At 38.9% G+C, this 13,471-nt stretch overlaps 1 protein-coding gene and 1 long non-coding RNA gene across 2 annotated transcripts in view; both read left to right on the forward strand.

Moving 5' to 3' along the window:
• Positions 1–13,471, forward strand: part of LOC114645139 (E3 ubiquitin-protein ligase TRIM39-like) — a 220,174-nt gene that overhangs the window by 189,535 nt on the left and 17,168 nt on the right. The window lies entirely within an intron of this gene.
• LOC114669638 (uncharacterized) overlaps positions 1–13,471 on the forward strand; it is a 41,883-nt gene that overhangs the window by 25,083 nt on the left and 3,329 nt on the right. The window contains exon 4 of the long non-coding RNA XR_007934059.1: positions 13,087–13,131. This is a non-coding gene — a long non-coding RNA (uncharacterized LOC114669638). The remainder of the gene's footprint in view (positions 1–13,086; positions 13,132–13,471) is intronic.

A 13,471-nucleotide genomic window follows, 5' to 3' on the forward strand; every position in this document is an offset into this window, starting at 1 on the left:
CATTGGTCACTTTCAATATTATCTCTAATGTCATTCACTAATAACATCCTGAAGGCATCATCTGGTCACAGACTTTTTCCAGACTTTGTTTCAATGAGTTGTGGTGGGTTGGCACCCTGCCCGGGATTGGTTCCTGCCTTGTGCCCTGTGTTGGCTGGGATTGGCTCCAGCAGACCCCCGTGACCCTGTGTTCGGATTCAGCGGGTTGGAAAATGGATGGATGGATGGATGTTTCAATGAGTCCATGTGACTTACACCAAGAGAGGAGAGGTCAAAGCCATTGCAGATATGCCCATTTTAAGCAAATTCAAGTTAATCTGAAGCATACAAAAACAAATTAATTCAGATTATGATACTCTCTCTGATTACACATTCACTTATTTTGTGTTCTTGTCTTGTGACTTTTGTTTTTGTGGTCTTACATTTGAGGTGGATTCATTTTGAATTTGAAACATGCGCTAATCTTCTGTAAAACCACCAATTGGATTTCAGAAGTATGGTAGGACAAACTTTACATTTCATTCAGGAGGCTTTTCACAGGAGATTTCATTTCACTCACCACCAACATCTGCATCTGTGAAACTGGACTGTGTTTCAGACTGTGTCATGAGTTTTTATTGTTTAATGATTAGTGTTTCGTTGGGTTTCATTTGTATTTGTGTTTATTTAAATAGTTATCACTGTGCAAGTTTTAGGTAGGTTTCTGCATATTTGTTAAATTGTTTTTACTTCATACATTATTCAATACATTGTTTTTCATTTTGAATGAACTGCCATTATGTATCTCAGTGTGTAGGCTGAGTCAAGGCTGGATGCATTCCTGGGATCCCTGAGATAAAATTAAACACCATTATAAATCTGTGAGAATCTGAGCTCCTCATGTCTGCTATATTGCTCAGCAGCTTAGATACTAGTTCATGCATTTGTCATGTAAAGGCCAATTTATTGTATTATATCCTGACTAAACTTGTAAACAAGCTGCAGTTAGTTCAAACTTCTGCCGCATGCTTGCTGAATCAAACTAAGTCTCATAGTCATACCACACCTCTTCTGTAAAAATTAATTGGGTTCCAGTCAAGTACTTTATTAATTTTCCATTTCTTGTTCTCACTTAAGCACTCCATAATTTGCTCCGACTTATTTAAAAGACTATATATATAATACACCAGCCTGCTCACTTTACTCTTCTACTTTTGGCCTTCTTGCTCTCCCTTCAGAACTGGCCTCTCCCTGTCTTCAATGGAAGGTCAGGCTGTCAGTTGTGCTGCTCCTTGGCTCTGGAACTGCCTCCCTTGTGATATCCAGGCTCTTGACTCCATTTTGTTTGTTTAAGATACATCTTAAAACTCATCTTTTCAGAATTGCCTTCTCAGTGCCATAGATTTTATCCTACTGAATTGTTCTGATTACTTGTTTTATTGTATTCTTTAATAGATGTGTTTTACTATATTTATTTATTAACATAAATGTACTGTTTTATGGTTTTATATTGTAATCTGTCCTTCAGTCTCTAGTAATGTACAATTAAATAAAATGTATTATTATTATTATTGTTATTGTTGTTATTGCTAATAATAATAATAATAATAATACAATTACTTTCTAGATAGAACACTTAAACAAATAAATACATGATATACAAAGCATTAAATAGAAAAAAACAATAAACCAGAGTAACATACTAAATTCAATACTAAAAAGTAAAGCCTAAATAAATAATATCATTTGTGATATAACACACACACAAATTATATCCTGAGTATCTGGACAGAGATGTAAACTGAAAGAAGGGGCAGAATGTTAGGTTAAGTTAAAAGCCTTCCTGAACATATGAGTTTTAAGTTGTTTTTTAAAAGAATGAATTAAGGCACTGGATGTAATTAATTTTGGGAGATCATTCTAAAATCTCGGCACTATACAGCTGAAGGCCCTATCACCAACAGAGTATAACTTAGGGTGGGGCGCAACAAGATTGCCAGAATCAGAGGACCTTAGTGGGTGAACAGGAGAACAGTGATGAAGGTCACTGATCCAGTTTGGTACAATGCCATTTAAAGCTTTTAGGTTATTAATAGAATTTTGTTTTCAATCCTGTAAGTCACAGGAAGTCAGTGAAGGTGAAGCAGGATGGGTGCTTAGGTGCTTGCTTATGGTGGTTCGTGTAAGGAGACTTTCAGCAGAGTTTTGATTTAACTGGAGCTATGATATAAGTTTAGAAGGGGCGTCTGTCAGTAGGGAGTTACAACAATCAATGCAGGATGTGATAAAAGCATGTACAGGTTCCTCAGCATTAGAAAGGAGAGCGAAGACAGGATATGTTACAGATATGGGAGTAAGAAAGTTTCTTAATGTGGTTTATGTGGGTGTAATAAGAAAGGGAGGAATCAAAAATGACACCAAGATTCCTTGCATTAGAAGAAAGTCTGATGAGATCTTTGTCAAGACTGACTGAAAATTACCTCATTTTCTTAAGGTGAGCTTTAGTGAAAATTTGCAGGAGTTCAGTTTTGATGAAATTGAATTTTAAAGAATTGTGCTACATGCAGGTTTTAATTTCACTGAAGCAAGTTGTGAGTTGAGAAAGCTCTGATGAAATTTCACTTTTAACATTGAAACCGAGTTGAGTATCATCTGTATAAAAATGATAGTCCAGTCCAAAGCTACAAATAATATGGCCAAGGGGAAGAATACAGATACAGTAGAGCAGAGGGCAGCGAAAAATCCCCTGAGGAACCCCTTGTGTGACAGGTGCTGAGCTGGATTTGCTGTTGCCTGTTAGTCAGCCTGTTAGTCAGATAGGACTTAAACCACTGGAGGGCAGTGCCAGAGATACCCAAGATGTTCTCCATTCTGGACAGTAGAATGTCATGTCTGACAGTGTCAAATGCTGCATTGAGGTCTATCAGAATTAATATGCTGGTTTGTCCAGAGTTTGCTGCTATAAGTAAATCATTAGTTACCCGAAGCAGAGCATTTTCACATCAGTGCTGCATTCTGAAACCAGACTAAAAGGGTTCCATTAACTTATTAAAAGTTTAGTAATTGGTGAGTTGGGAGGCTACAACACACTCAAGAACTTTTGACGGAAAAGGTAAGTGAGAGATGGGCCAAAAATGAAGATTGTTAGCATTAAGACCAGGCTTTTTTAAAATTTAGGTTACAGAAGCGATTTTAAAAGTGGCTAGTACAAAGCCAGATTCAAAGGATGTATTTATTATTGTTGTAACAGTCGGAATTATGGCATGAAGGCAGGATTTAAGAAGTGTAGTGGGGATGGGGTCCAGTATACATGTAGTTGGCCTCATCTTTCACAGCAGGTCATTAACAAATGCAGATGTGACTGTTGAAAATGTAGAAAACGAGCTGGATGGAGTGGGAAGACAGAGAAAGATATAAATGGATGATGGATTTATGTTAGTTGAATTATCCATCCATCCATCATCCTACCCGCTATATCCTAACTACAGGGTCACAGCGTAGTTGAATTATTTAGATTTTTAATTTTATAATGGAAAAAGTGAAGGAATTATTCACAGACTTCAGTTGTGGAGGTAATTGAGCTAGATGCCGGTTGAAGTAGTTTATTACAGAGAACAAAACCCTTGGGTTATCATGACCACTTTCTGCTATTCTCCCATAATTTGTGTTTTTGGCAGCAGTTAGTGCATCACTGTAAGCCCTTTGATGGTCATAAAAAGCCTGGACATACACAGTGAGGCCAGTCTCACATGACATTTTCTCAAGGTGTTGGCCATCTGCTTTCATAGACTGTAATTCTGAATTATACCATATAGCTGAACGCTTAAAGGAAACCCCCTTATGCATTAAAGGAGCTATTTTATCTAGTGCCGAATGAAGGACTGAGTAATAGTAGTCAGCAAGACTATCTAGTGTGGATGGAATAGGGAACACAGAAAAAGATCAGAAATGGATCCAGCAAGGATAGAGGCACAGATTTTTTTAAGGTTAGTGAAAGAAATTTGATGTTTACAGGTAAGAGGAGGGACAGATAACGAGACAGTGAAAAGTATTACGTTATGGTCAGAGAGTCCCAGATCACTGCTATAAGAGTTGGATAAGTCAGATGTGCAGATCAGGTCCAATGTACAGTATGACCACCAGAGTGGGTAGTGAAATCAATATGTTGCACCAAGTTAAAACAGTCCAGCAAGGAGAATTCATTTTTCATTTTATATGTAAGAATGTCAATGTTGATGTGAAAATTGTCAAGAAGAATGACTGTCTGGGAAAGGGAACTTAAGTGGGTTAACACTAGAATTACCAAAGCCTATGAAAAAACTCGTAAACCCGGCCCACCTTAAATCCCTTCACACCTATTCGTCAGTGTCTTTTGTCTTGTAAATGTGTCAACCAACACAAGCAGCAAGCAGCCTGCTATACCATCCCCCCACCACCACAGAAAAGGCAAGAAGTTCTCCCACTCCATCTTGTTGTGAAGTGCTGGAGTTTTAGAGGGGAAATAATAGAATGTTATGTGGAACACATGCATTTCATGTGTGTTCCGTGTCTGCAACAATCTATATAAACACATCGTTAAAACATAAACATTTTTCAGGTTTTAGTAATAAATGACAAATTGTCGACATGAACTGTATAATGTGTAAAGACTGAAGTCCACATATCAAATACACTTTCACAAAAGGTACAAGTATATTATGACAGCTTCTGTGGTGCCTTCAAGCAGCCATGAGTCGAGGTAATTCTTGGTAGCGAGAACCAATCAGATCGCTTTTCACAAAGCGTGTGTGAGCCAACTCGAACAAGCTTTTGCAGAATATATTAATTGACAAGAGGCTGGCCCGCCCTTTCCGAACTTTGGTAGCCAGCACAAGCCATGATTGGCCAATTCTTGGTATCCGACCGAGCTGTCATTGGCCAGTTCTTGGTAGCCGAAACAGGTTGTGAGTGGTCAATTCTTGATAGTCGATATGTGCAGCGATTGGGCCAAACTTTCCATTCTTGGTAGAATCTTGGTAGTGAAAAGTGATGTAATTAGTTCTTGCTACCAAGAATTACCTCGACGCAGTGCTGCTCAGAGGCACCAGGAAGCTATCATATTGCACTTGCACCTTTTGTGAAAGTGTTTGATTGATATGTGGACTTCAGCCTTCACACATTATACAGTTCATGTTGACATTTTGTCATTTATTACTAAAACATGAAAAATGTTTCTGTTTTAACGATGTGTTTACATAGATTGTTGTAGACAAGGAGCACACATGAAATCCAAATAACGATCTATTATTTCCCCTCTAAAACTCACTCCAAGATAATCAAGGTTTGAGCTGGGAGAACTTCTTGCCCTTTCTGCAACAGTGGGCTGGGGATGATGGTATAACAGGGTGCTTGCTGCTTGTGGTTGTCGACACATTTAAGGTGGGTTGGATTTACGAGTTTTTCCGTAGGCTTTGGAATTCTAGTGTTAATAGTTCAGACAGATCAGATAAGAAAGACCAATTGTATTTTGAGGTACGATGGAGGACAATAAGCAAGACAGAACCTGATTTCATTATTAGGTTAAGAGCCAGACACTCGAAAGACAATGGACAGTCAATTGGGATTCTTTTGATGTTTAACTCTGATCTAACAATTGCTGTGACTCCTCCGGCTTGTCTTGAGTTGCAAGCCTCAGTGAAGTAAAAGTATCCGGGTGGCGCTGACTCTGTAAGAGATGTAAATTGTTTTGGTTTTCCCAGGTTTCTGTTAAGCATAATATATTAAGGTTGGAGTCTGTAATTAATTCTGATAGCACTAATGATTTGCCATTAAGAGATCTTGTGTTAAACAATGTAATATTAGCTGATAAGAGTTCATTTTGCACAGATCCATGACTGGAGTTTATTTTAGCATTTTGAAAGTTTGGCACACTGAAACTCTTATTTCCAAAGCCATGAGTAGGATGGTGTATTACTGAGCAAATGCTGCCAGTGAACTTTTCATTCATAGCCCAGCGGTCGCGGTGACCTGATCTGTGATGTAAATATTTCAGGCGCCACACAATACCAGTGTCTTTCAGGACATTCTAGTCAGACAATTTGCTGTGGAAAAAACTGTTTAATATATAGGAGTTTATCATGAGGATATTTCAGCATGGCAGAGAGCCAATACTTATCTAATAGTAGCTGAGAAGCAGCACAGCATAGCAGAGAAGGTGAGATGGGGGGTGGCATAGATGAGTGATGATAGCAAAGCAGCAAAAAATCAAGAAGAAGCATAGTAGGAGATATTACAAGATGCTCTTAAAGATATCCACCAGAATTCGGAGGTTCCAATATACAACCACATTATAGGTTTGATCACCCCATAGCTGCAGCTGGTGGTCGTAAATATTAGCGTCCTCATGTATAAATGGTGTATACGCACAAAAAATTTGTGTATGACCATTTCAACACTCACTTTGAGATGTATAACAACTAAACTTGGTGTAAAGCCACGCACATTTTCTCTGCAGCCTCACACCATGCATACACACTTTCTGCTCGGTATTGTAAACTGGCAGCACCCAGTGTCAAAACAGTGCTACTGTTTCTGTGGTCTTTCTTTTCAATTTCTCGTATACGAAGTATAGGGAAAGCATTGAAATCCTCCAAAAATTTGATTTCAAGATTTTAATGAATCTCAACATTTTAGACTTCCTTGAGTCCAAAAATATAATTTTTGGAATTATGTCTGTGTGTCTGTGTGTATGTAAATATGATAACTTGAGTACGCTTTCACTTACTGTAGGTCAATGAAATTTTGCATACAAGCACTGTATTAGATACAAAACATAGATTTCTAACAAATTCTGGGCTATTTCCATTAACTGGGAGTGGTACTTTACCTGAACACATACTCGATTTTTTTTTTATTCATGCAGCTGCAGTGTCCAGTTTATTTATTTGATTTGATATTGATGGTTCTTTAATGTACAGTACATAATATAAAATATAATCATTGTCTTGAGGTTTACTCCTCAAATATTTTAGATTCACATCCATGACATGGGCTGTATTAAATACACCAAAACTAATTGCATACTGTTAACAAATTTAAAGCACTTGATTGTAATCATTCTGTAACAATACAATATAATGTGCATTGGAATTGCCAAACTATTCCAAATACTATATCTGCTTTAGTGTTGTTACTCTTCGTGCAAAACTGAAAGTATTTTAACCTGTTTATTGCATTTGTGTGTGATATCACAGCTGCACAGGCTGTGCCTATAGTTTACAGCAGAGGATACAGCTTCCAGCCCTGGAGGACATTTATAGCACACGCTGCCTCAGAAAAACTACTAGCATCTACATGGATTCCACTCACCCATGCCACTGTCTATTTGAACTTCTCCCATCCGGCAAACACTTCAGAGCCTTTCCTGCACAGACCTTGAGGCTCAAAAACAGTTATAAATATAACTGCACTCGACCAGTCCATCAAGTGCTCCCAGTAGAACAGTTTGTACTTATAATTACAATTACCTCACTGAAAACTTTCATTACAACTGTAATTTTGCACAGCCTCAGCCACTTTATGAACCATTTGAACTATCTGCACTACTGTATGTACATGCATATTGTACTTATGCTTTCATACTGTATATTTTTAATTGTTTTTTATTGTATTATTATTTTTTTTTGTCATTTTATAGGAAAATAAGTTTTTGGAGGAGTTGCATATAGAATCTCATTGTACCATACAGTAACAATAAAGGAATTCATTTCAGTTCAATAGAAGAGAGCACATATTTAAATATGCAAATTTCTGGGATTAGTCAGGATAGGGCTATAGGCGTGTGCCTTATAAAAGGGAAGTGCATAGAACTTTGCTTATGCACAGTTTCATGCATCTAAATTTTTTTGTGCATATGGCACATTTCTGTTTTAGTGTGAATTCTATGCACAGTGATATACATGAGGCCCTAGATCATTTCTCAGTCATTCCCAGACATATAGAAGGAATCCGTAGCAATCCAGCATATCCATTATAATCAAGGAGACAGAACAATCCCAGCTCCTAGATCTCTATGGTGCAAAGAAAACGTTCTTAAATCAGGCAAGAGCGGGCATTCAAAAGAAAGCCTCGTCCAGTGAACAGTCATAATCATAAAAAGATTCATTTGTCCCTGAGGCTGCAAACCCAGTCAAGGCATAGGCAAAGTCCACAAATCCAAATTCACTACAATTCAAGTCAATTGCATCCATGAACTATACATACAGTAAGAGAAAGTGAAAGAAGTGCAAAATATGCAAGGTTAACATGAATTTCAATGAAAAGTGTTGTGAACAGGGAGGAGAAGCAGCAATATACTGTAGCATACGCCACATAATTATGTATTGATGGGTGAACACTTCCTGAACGACACAGTTGTCCAAATGGGGTGGGTTTGTGGATACCACTGTGAGTGAATGAAAAGATGGACCTCTGGAGAGAGCAACATACAATTGTCCGTGACTGAAAGTGGGATCATCTGTGACGATGGAGGCCATGCTGGTGAAAGTTACTTTGTTGGTAGGGATAAGTTTCAGCACTTGTTCATTAAGGTGTAGCGAGTCTTCATTGTTGACGCTTAATATAGCTTGCGTACTGAGTTGTTCCGGAGTCACAGTTGAGAAACACTTTTTTAATGTCTTTTAAGCACAGGGAAAAAAATGAACATGTGAAACATCCGTAATGTAATAAGCCACCAAGAAAAGTAACATTGCAATAATGCACGCTATGATCCGATCGCTGTAAACAGAAGTGCAAACAAAATCGAGCCCGGTGCATTCTTTAACTGCCTTGTAGCGCAATGGTAGTGTTGCTGCTTTGCAGTAAGGAGACTGTGGAAGATTTTGGGTTCGCTTCCTGGGTTTCTCCCTGTGTGGATAGCGCTTTGAATACTGAAAACACCGGTATATCAATGTAATGAAGTATTATTATTCTTATGCGTCCAGCGCTCTCTCTCTCTCGTGCGCACCTGTATGTGTGTGTGTGTGTGTGTGTGTGTCGCTCGCTCTCTCTCGCTCGCTGTACGTGTTCCTGCAGGCATACCAGTAAGTGAATGAAAAGATGGAACTCTGGAGAGAGCAACATACAACTGTCTGTGACTGAAAACTGGTTTTGGCAGATACATGCAAATCTTTTTGAAAGTTTGGCCCTGTGCCTTATTAATTGTCATCACAAAGGCAAATCTAACAGGAAATTGTCTTCGTGTTAAAGTAAAAGGCAAATTATCCGTGACAAACAAATTGTTTTACACGCTGCATACCAACCTGCGGCGTAGCATAATCACGCCACTTTTTTAATGTTTTTTAAGCAGAGGGAAAAAATGAACATTTGCAAAATCCGTAACGCTGCTTTCAGTAAGTACAATGCATACGCGTTTAATTTGTCGGCCACTTTTTACCAGCCGTCTTTTCTGGTTTGGGCTGCTTTTGCAGTGTTACCGCTTGTGCATATTAAATCTTGAAATCCTTCGAGTAACTAATTAACTAACTAACACCCACCCACCCAGCTTGTGAGAAAAAAATGCGCCTGTTCTTTTATCATTTTGTTGCAGCCTATCAAAGACTTGCTGATCATGTTTTGTAGACTTAATATACATTGACTTTTCATTCGGCGCGGAGGCGCGCATTCATCTCAGATTATTACATCCCGCTAGACTAATCTGCTACACGGCTGCGTTTGAAAAACCGACTTATCCCTGATGAGTTTCACCGGCATTAATGATTAGGAATCTGGTTGGAACAAAACCCTGCATCCACAGGGGTTCACCAGGACCGAGTTTGGGAAAAACTGCTGAACACAGACAAAACCGACTCAGGTGAGGAGTTGGGGCGGGCAAAGTAGTTGCAGCTATTGATTATTCAGTGTTGTTTGCCTGTGTGTCTGATCTGCTCGACGGGATCAGAAATAAAAGGAAAACAATGTGAAGGCAAAGTCACAGGTGATCTTGTGGTATAGCGGGTGCACAGCTCCCCTTCAAAAGGCCATTTTTAAATAAATAATCATCGCACTCACAGCGTAGCGAGGGGCGTGGAAGTGTGGCTGAAACGGTTTCCGGGTGGAGTCGTGCTGTGGGCATTTCTCCCCTGTGCAGTGTGTGAGTGAGTGAGGAAAGAGAGAAAGCCGGTACGTTAGAGTGAGCGAGAGCAGGTTCGAAGGCAATGTGTTCCTGTTGTATAGCGGGTCCATAGCTCCCCTTCAAAAGGCCATTTTTAATCAGGCGACTGACAGTAGTGGAGTCAGGCACAGAGAAGGTCAGCTGCAGAGAGAGCGTCTCGACTGTTACAGGGCCTGCATTGGTGAAGCAGGTGAGGCGCTAATGAAAAAGAGGCACAGGGCTTATTGGTTTTTAAAGACTGCTTCCTTCATTGTGTTTTAACCTCAGTTTTAAAGGATTGTTTTAAGGATCCTATGGGATACCCCTCACAAACTGTTTTACACGGTGGGCGTGGCTGTCTTGCGTGCTTTCCATGGGTGTCTACTTGTCGGCGGCTTAGTGAATTATATATATAGATTAAACCATAGAATGCAAAGCGTAATAGTAAACTAAATGTAAAAACATTGAATAACACTGAGAAAACTTTGAACAACAGAGAAAACTAACACTGCAATAGTTTGCGCTATAGCGCTACCAACCGCTGGCGAAAATCACTTTTTTTTTAATGAGTTTTAAGCACAGGGAAAAAAATGAACATATGAAAAAATCCGTAATTTAATAAACCACCAAGAAAAGTAACATTGCAACAATGCACACTACGAACCGATCGCTGTAAACAGAAGTGAAAACAAAATCAAGCCCAGTGCATTCTTTAACTGCCTTCCTACCTTATGTGTCCAGCCCCCTCTCTCTCGCGCTGCCTGTGTGTTCCTCTGTCTCTCTCTCGCGCTGCCTGTGTGTGTGCATCTGTCTCTCACTGGCGCTGCCTGTGTGTGTGCACGGCTCTCTCTCTGGCTCTGCCTGTGTGTGTGCGCGGCTCTCTCTCTGACGCTGCCTGTGAGTGTGCGCGGCTCTCTCTCTCGCGCTGCCTGCGTGTGTGCCTCTGTCTCTCTCTGGCGCTGCCTGTGTGTGTGCGCGGCTCTCTCTCTTGCGCTGCCTGTGTGTGTGCCTCTGTCTCTCTCTGGCGCTGCCTCTGTGTGAACCAAGGTTCCACTGAGGTTGACTAATGAAAAGTCAACGTGGCTTAGAGTTGCATGTGGACTGTAGCACAGACAAACAGAAATGACAGCATGTTTTCCGAAGCGTCGCGTCCGAGTTGGTGGGCGTGGCTGTGCGAGTTTTCGTCATATCCAATGGTCTTAGAGTTGGTGGGTGTGGCTTCTTCCTGCGTGCTTTCATAGGTGTCTTGCCCTCTCTGGCGGCGGCTTAGAGAATCTATATATGGCTCCTTCCTGCATGCTTTCATGGGTGTCGTGCCGCTCTGGCGGCGGCTTAGAGAATTATATATATATAGATGTGCGCCAGCATCCCTTCTACCATTAAAGATTGGTATGCATCCATTCCAGTACCCAAAAATAATGTTTTCCTGGGTGAAAGCAATGAGTTTTTCAACAGTTTTGGTGACCTCAGTTACAGAAATAAGTCTTAAGAGATACTTCTAGCAGTTCCTCCTCTGGGGAAGGCATAAGTCTGAGGTTTAAGAATTTTATTGTCTTTAAGAAATGCAGGCTTTGAAACTGTCCAATAAAAATGTAAAAGGACCACCTTCAACGTGTATATTCTGGCTGAGATTCAAGGTTCTTCAAAATGGCATTAGAATGGTGGTAATCACATCTTTGTGAGAATTATTTTGGTTTGTTATTTTTTTGGTTTTGTGGATTGCCTTCTGTATAGCGGAGTAGCTTTGTTATTGATTTAGGTTACCTTCCATGAAAACCTCTTTTTTCCTTTTTTTGTTTATTTTTCATGCCATGGATGTTTTGAACTTATCTTTCCTTTTCTTTACACTTAATACATTTTTGTAAATTTTACTGAAACTGTATTATTGATGATATACTTGGAGGTGTATAGTTATCCTCTCTTTTTGAATGAACGTTCTGAAGTTCATTGAACTGTAAAAGGCATAGTATGTTTTTGGATCTCTGCCAGAAAGCCTGCCTTTTAAATTTGGGTGTGGGCTGCCTGGGGATGAGGCCTATCCAGTAGGCCCAGACCAGATATAACACGAGGTGTGGCGTTTTGGTGTGGGTTTCTTGAAGCCTGCGCCACTTCCATTATTTTTTGTGGTTGGACTTTCACAACAGTAGTGCAGATATAGGTAGACAGGTTTTGCCAGATTTAAAGAGCTGTGTTTGGCTTTTTTTGTATATATTGTTCTTTAAAAAATAATAAAAATAATGAAAAGTTACTTTCAGGGTATCTTTGCCTTAAGGACAAGTAGAGCATTGCCACTCCATCTCCCAGCAGATAGCCCTGTCTAAAAAAATTAAATTAGTAGTTAATTAATCTAAAAAATTTAAAGGAATAATCTACCCAAACAGGAAAAATTAGTTAATGTTATGTTTTCATGAAAAAAAGATGACAAAATTCTTGACAGAATGGGACTTAAGCCAAACAGCAGTACACAACGTCAACTTGTAAAGAGCAATCTGCAATTACTCCTATCATATAATCCACCTGTCATTGTTCCAATATTGTTAAAATCTTTACTGCAAACTCAGTTTAATCATCATAATCAAAATTTTCCAGTTTATCATTATACTTTATATGCAATGAAATTTCTTGTATACAAAACTATTCTTTTTTGGAGTATATAAAATTTTCTTTGTGCCATTCATTGGTCAAAAGTCCGGTCTTCAGTTCAAAAAGGCAATCCCATGAGGCTTTAGGTTACTTTTTATAATGAGCACTGAATAGTCAGGAAGTAATTATTTAACAATATTTTACAACAAAAGCATGTGTTTTGCACATGAGATTAAAAATTTTTCTCCCCCTCTCCCCCAACCCTACAAAGTATATGAGGAAAGTAAAATATTAAAAATATGTTTTGGGTGGAGCATTTCCTCCAAATTCTTTAGATCATTCATATGCAGATCCCTAATATTTTACATGCTTTCATTCATTTTACTGATAGTTTATTTTTGTCTCCTTTCCAACAGTGATAACAGTAGCCTCATTGCTTATTTACTGCATCTATGCTAAAAGTAAGTACTTCAAAAAATTCAAACCTTTTTTTTTATCGGAAAAGAAATGTTTATTGAAAAAAATAAACAATTTGAATGAAATAAGTAAAGTCACACCAAATGAAGGCAGCAGCATCTCCTCTGCGAAAGACATAGACATCAGATTTATGAGTATGATGTTATTTAAGAAATGAACACTTAAATAATTCTACAGTGTCTTTTTAAAAAAAATGAAAAAAAGACCAAATTGCAAACTAGAAAAAACTGAGAAAATTTGCTTTTATTTGGCAAATTCCTCATTCGTGATGGTAAAAATGTGACCAGTAAAGTTTCCCAGAACCTCCCATATGAGGGAAACTAA

This window comes from Erpetoichthys calabaricus, chromosome 2, assembly GCF_900747795.2.
Source record: "Erpetoichthys calabaricus chromosome 2, fErpCal1.3, whole genome shotgun sequence".
Taxonomy (NCBI): domain Eukaryota; kingdom Metazoa; phylum Chordata; class Cladistia; order Polypteriformes; family Polypteridae; genus Erpetoichthys; species Erpetoichthys calabaricus.